The sequence below is a fragment of the Gavialis gangeticus genome, unplaced genomic scaffold (genome assembly GCF_001723915.1).
Source record: "Gavialis gangeticus isolate Ggan-Ray unplaced genomic scaffold, GavGan_comp1, whole genome shotgun sequence".
NCBI lineage: Eukaryota > Metazoa > Chordata > Crocodylia > Gavialidae > Gavialis > Gavialis gangeticus.
The window spans coordinates 54,876,389-54,882,600 of NW_017729029.1; positions in this window are offsets into that span (position 1 = coordinate 54,876,389).

Consider the following 6,212-nt stretch of genomic DNA (forward strand, 5'->3'; position numbering starts at 1 on the left):
TTTTTTTTTTTTTTTATATATTATTCATAAGGTTAATGTATTGTCATGTTGTCTTTCCTGGCAGGTTGCACTGAAATACTGAATACACTGATCACTGGAGGGTTATGCTGACATGCAGCCTCAGGTGCAAGCAGAGAAGCAAAGCACAACAGCCTGTCTTACCAGTAAGCTTAAAGCATGAGATGGCAAATGTTCCTCTCTCAGAGAGGGCTGTGAGGGACGACAGCAGAAAGAGCGCACAGAGTGTGCAGCGGGACTTAGCTACTTCTGGTTCCTCAGAATCAGACACCAGCTTGGTTGCAAGCTGATAAACGACTTACAGCTTATAAATCTGGGCTGACCTCAAAATGGCTGTGTACAAATCAAACGTCATTTTCCTACTCCCCAGGTCTGCTACCACTAGCGATAAAGAAACAACCTGTCACTGCTCTTTATTCTGTTAGTCCTGCAAAGCCAATGCAGCTGCAGACTGGAGCCTATATCATTTGTTCAGCGGCATCAAGGGAATTGTTTAGCAAGTCCCAATGGGTTTTGCCTGTGGAGCAGCAGCAAAGGCAGTGGGTCACTAAGGACACAATCCTGCTTGCAGAATATATGAATATGCAAACGTTGTTACTGCAGTTGCACATTTCAGTGACGTACCTATGCAGGTAGCAAGGCTATTTTTGCTAGCAGTGACCCCCGTTTACTTGTCTGATTATAACAGCATGTCCAAATTATACACACTGTTGTCATTCCAACTTTATTTCAAGACTTACCATTAACTTTCAACAGTGATTTCCCCCTCCTTTTGTTACTTTTCTGTTGTTGGCTTATATCCTCCCTATAACAACATCCTGCTGCTCCAGTAACTTTACTGCGGATTGATAATTGCCATGATTGTTGAGAAGGGAAGGGTGGTGCTGCTGGGGGCCAGGACTTTAGAGAGAGCCTTATATGTCAGCCTCGTCCAGCTGACAGTTGAATCATCTGCCAACCAGATGGCTCTGGGCTCAAAACCCAAAGTAAAAACCACATGAAAGATCCTCACAGACAGGCTAGATGCCTGACATCCTTTCAGTTACATTTTTAAATGTAAAGGCTCTCTTGATATCATTGTAACACCAAATTAATAAGTCAGCCCTTTGTTGCATTGTTAAAATTCTCTTGACACTAAGGGCATTTGCTGTATATCCTTTTGTGAAGCTGTTGATATGATTATCCAATTTTGGGGGGTTATTTTGAATAAGATGTCTTTCCATATCTTCAGCTTAGTCCCTGACAAAGTCAGAACACCCCACTTGAACAGCCATAATATAAATGAAGGGCCACGGCTACCCGGTATTGGTGTCAATTCTGCATGGGAACTGAAGCCCATGTGTAGCTCATCCAGTGCATCCCAACTGGGATCACTTTAGGATTTAATAGCATCTTCTTGCCATTCTTTACTTAGGCCTTTGTTTTGGGATGCTGGCTTGAGAGGAAGGGTTTTAATCTGTAGGCTGTAAGAAGCTGTTGTTTTTGTGAGCTGACATTTGTACTGAATGTATTTTTAATTTAACTGTATTCAGAACTTTTTTGCATTAGGCTGCTGGATCCTGGAAACTAAATGTTGGTGGGATTATTACCACTGTTGTTCTACAACAACACTGGTCCGGGTTAACTAGAACTGGAAATCTATGATGTATTTTGGCAATTATAGCCATCACTTAAGAGGTGTAAAGGAAGCACTGAATGGATTTTTAATTTATTTTAATGCACATTTAGCAAGTAGCAACCAGGAAGCTAGCCAGCACTGCCTGACTAGCCTGCTTTCTATACCAGATCTGATCTCAAGAACTGATATGATCAAGAGAATACAATGGCTCCAAATGTGTTCAAGGCAGGCCAGGTAAAATTAATACCTTTTTATTTTACTGTGGTAGCACCTAGGAGCTCTAGTCGTGGTTCAGGGGCCCATTGGGCAACGCACTGTATAAACAAAGAGTCAAAAACAACCCTTGCCCCCAAACAGCTTACAGGCCAAATTTAAATATTCCTTACTTATCACACGAAGCAGTAAGGAGGACGAACATGGGCAAAGGAAACTGAGACAACTGTTAGTCATTGCTTTTACTGCTGAAGCCGGTTCACAGCCTCATCATGCAGCAGTGAAGTCAGTGCGTAAGGATTTCCCTTTAGACTTTGGTAAGAGTGGATTATGTCCTTTTACCACCATAATAGCTAGTGAGAGGAGGCTAGAAGACGGGAAGCATCCATAAATATCCTTACTCTTATCTTTACTCGCTTATAAAGCATTTTTTTTTGTAAAAGGCCATGTCAATTTGTGACAAGATGCATTTCCAATTCCAAAATTGTTCACTATCAAAGTAAAGCCAGATGAGCCATAGGACACCACTTTGGGTAGAGAAATATTTGGAGAGATTACTAGAGAGGTAATCAATGCAGATAGGAGTCACTTAAGATGAGAGTTTTCTGCGGGTCTTTGAAGGTGCAAGAGAGAGGGAATTTAGTAGACAAGAGACATTTCCATATCCAGAAACAGCACAGCAGGAAGCTGAGAAAGATAGGAGATAAAGGCAGCCCAAAGAAAAGATTTTGTCAGGTAAAGAGAGGAAGTAATAGCAGAGACACTGACCGCGTGAGATTGATTCAAGGCCTTGAAGGTGCTGTCAGGAAGTGAGTCAAGGGAATCGAAGACCAGGTCAGCATGGTCAGATGATGCATGAAGATGACATCAGTGGTGGCACATTGGAGAGACTGCTGAGAAGGAGCAGAGGAGAAAAGTACAGTAACCCACACGAAGGAAGACCCAGGGTTTGGAGGTTTTAGCGTCATCATCAGAGTTTGGTCCCCACGTATATTTTAGTTTGTTAATAAAATGTACACACCCCAGAGATTTAAACAGAACAACCAACCCTAAATCCAAAACTGCATGGCTGCCAATGTGCAGACTAACAAAGGAACCAGGTATACATAGCTGGAGTTACTTTGAGATAACGTATGCGGCTGGAGTTGATTTAAAGAATATTTTTGGAGTCAAATGAGGCCATGGCATTTATTTCCAAAGAAATTGCTACATGACTTTGTTTCAACATTCTGCCCCACAGCTGCCAGCATTGCATCCACAATCATGTGCTAATAGAAATTTGAAATACAGTAACTCAGTTTCACATGTATGCTTGTAGAAATATGGGTTCAGAACTAACGTGGGCATTTCGACACTTGCATCCGTTTTGGGGTGAATTGCTGCTCACTTCCACAGAAAGAGCCTGGCATTTGGGCCAAGGTACTCTGAAGATGATTTGAAAAGTTCAAAGTGATGAATCTCGGAGTTCAATGGGTAGCCCTTGATTCGTGTCTTACGTACACCAAAAATATCCCAAAATACTTGGATCGCTTGCATGCCTCCACACTGAAGTTGCACATTATGTTCTTTCTGTACTTGTAATTACAGAGCAAGACGTTGTGATGGGCAGCAGAGTGTATAATACATCTTCATTCTCTCGAGGAGCCTTAATGCTCTGCTGCAGGCTTGCCAACTATATTTTGCATCCTACTCCAAGGTGGGTGGATTCTTCTCCACAATCTCCCTACCCCTGTGCATGGGCCAGTCTAAAGATTTTTTTTTTTTTACTTTACTACACTTAGAACAGGGGTGGGCAATTATTTGGGTTGGAGGGTCACTTAGGGAGGTTTGGTGAGCTGTTGTAAGCTAGGTCAGCAAACCCCCTACACCCCTGCAACACCTTGCCATAATGTCCTAAGTGGTTCGGGGGTGCTGGATGTAGTGGATGGGCTGGGCCCCCATGTAGACTGGCTGAGACCCCTGTGGGCAGGGCATGCTGAGCCAGGCACATAGGATGGGGCTGCAGGTGGGTGTGGAGCAGTATCCAGAAGCGGGATGCGTGGCTGGGACTGGGGCCAGGATCATGGGTTGGTGACATTGTGGGGCCAGCGCCCAGGGCAGACCTGCAATCCACTCCCCACACAGCCCCACACTGACCACCCTGCGATCCTGGCTCTGGCCCCACCTGCCCACCCACTCCATCTGATGCTCCTGATGGTTGGTGTGGGGCAGATGGGCCAGGGTGCCTGGGCAGCGCGGCGCGATCTGGCAGCAGCAGTGACACTAGCAGTGGGAGCCTGAAGGTGCCACCGCCACCAGGGCTATCGGGAAGCAGAGTTTGGCCACTGCACTGCCCCAGTCCCACTGCACACCTGGAGATGGCGGGACCAGCCACACATCCTTCTAGGCCAGATGATGCCAGATAAAATCCCTTGGCGGGTTGGCTCCAGCCTGCAGGCTGTATTTTGCCCACCCCTGACTTAGAATATCTTCTCTTCAGTTTAGTAGATTCATCTATGGAAGGCTTGTTAAGTCCTTCCCAATCTCTTGCTGCAGAAGTGAAGCTCAAATAATTGTTCTCTTCACATTAACTGCATTGGTTCACATTTTAACAGCTGTTGTCACAGGGGGGAAAAAAAGTCTTAAAGAAGTTGTTAAAAAAAAAGATGAACCTTGAATTCTCCTTGCTGTTAATTATCTATCATCAGGAAGCAGAAAGGCCCAATGTGGTAGGCTTTGCAACATATCCTTTTCTGCCTACTGTAATTTTTTTTTTTTACTCCCCAGTATAATATAAATATAATGGGAGTAAGAAACATAAGGGGTGAACGCTTACCCACAGGAAAGTTATGGGACTCTGAAGTTGTGTGTCAAGGTCTTGTGGTCTTGTTTTTAAAATCTCCTCCAAATTTATAGACGAGATTCCAATTCAAAATTCCAATTTAAACATTGGAACTTACTTTTTCATTTGGTATTTTACTTTTTGTTACTTTTACTTTGGTATTTACTTTTTGTTATTTATATCTTGCATTATTGCAGAATGCACCAGGCGCAATGCATGTTATTAAATAGATTATTAGAATTAGTTAACACCCAAGTATGACACGCTAATACTAGTTGTGGAGCATATTATCTGCTACTAATGACAGATATGTCATCAAAATTGTATTTATTGTTAAAATAATCTATATTTAGTTATTAACTCATTGAGGACACCAGTTACTTCCACTGACTGAGAGACACTTTATCTTCTCTTGAGCTAATTGTCTCCTGCTTGTGCCATAATAAACCAGGTAACACCCACACTTCATCAGTGTCAGACTGTTTCATCACAACCGAAGCAGGAAACATTGTTTGTGGGAGACGGCATCTTTGGGAAGGCCTGGCTTCCCAGCCTCCTCTTCTCGGGCTTGCCTTTGCTGTGCCGCTAGTTGATGGTAAAACTGTCCAGGGCTGGATCTGGGTGGGGGGAACGCTGCAGCGGATGCAATGTTGCAGGGGCGGTCAGGAGGTGCCCGAGCAATGTTGCAGAGAGTGCATTGCCCCCTGTACTTTGCTTCCTGCTCCACCCATAATTAAAACCAACTTTCTGGGAGGGGACAGCAAGTGGAGTCAAGCCTGCTGAGGGCAGTCAGTTATGGCTTAGTCTTATCCACTTGATCCCTTCTAAAGGCTTCATTCTGGGTGGGGGGGGGTTAATACCCCTTTCTTCTTTTTAATGGCCTGGATGCTCCACCAAGCCATCCAGCCTCTGTGCGGCCTGGTCAGGGGCCGATTTCACAGCCCCGCAGACCCATTTCAAGGACGCTACCTTTGGTTTTGCTGCGCTGCAATCGCGAGCCCCTGCCGGGTGGCTCAACTTCTAGTTTCTTTGGAGAGCAAGCGGAGTGCTGTTTCATACGCCCCTCGCCACCCGCGCCCCCTTCCTCGCCACCCATGACGCTGGCTCTACGCTCTCCCATGCCTCCCTCACTCCAGTTGGGTCCCGCGCGGTCAGGGGGTGCTGGATGCGATGGGGGGGGACACTTGCCCCCCTTCTGATGCCTGTCTAGTCCCGGGGGGGGGCGTGGACTTGCGGGCTTGTTGCCACCCCCGCCCCCCCCGGGGTGCGAGCCCTGGGGCGGGCTGCTCGGCGGCTGGAGGCGGGCATCCCCCGTCCCGTCGGGGCAGCGCCCGCCTCCCCGCCGCGGGGCCGCTCCGGAGCGACTCCGGATTGGGCTGCAGGTAGCAGCCTGCCCCGCGAGCCCCTCGGGCACGTCACTTCCTCGCAAACTTTCCCGAGGAAATGTCTCTGCACCAGTCGCTCCGTCTCCGAGCCGCGGGCTGCACCGCCTCCCCCTGAGCATCCCCGCGCCCCGCGCCATGGCCCGGCCGGCGGGCGCGG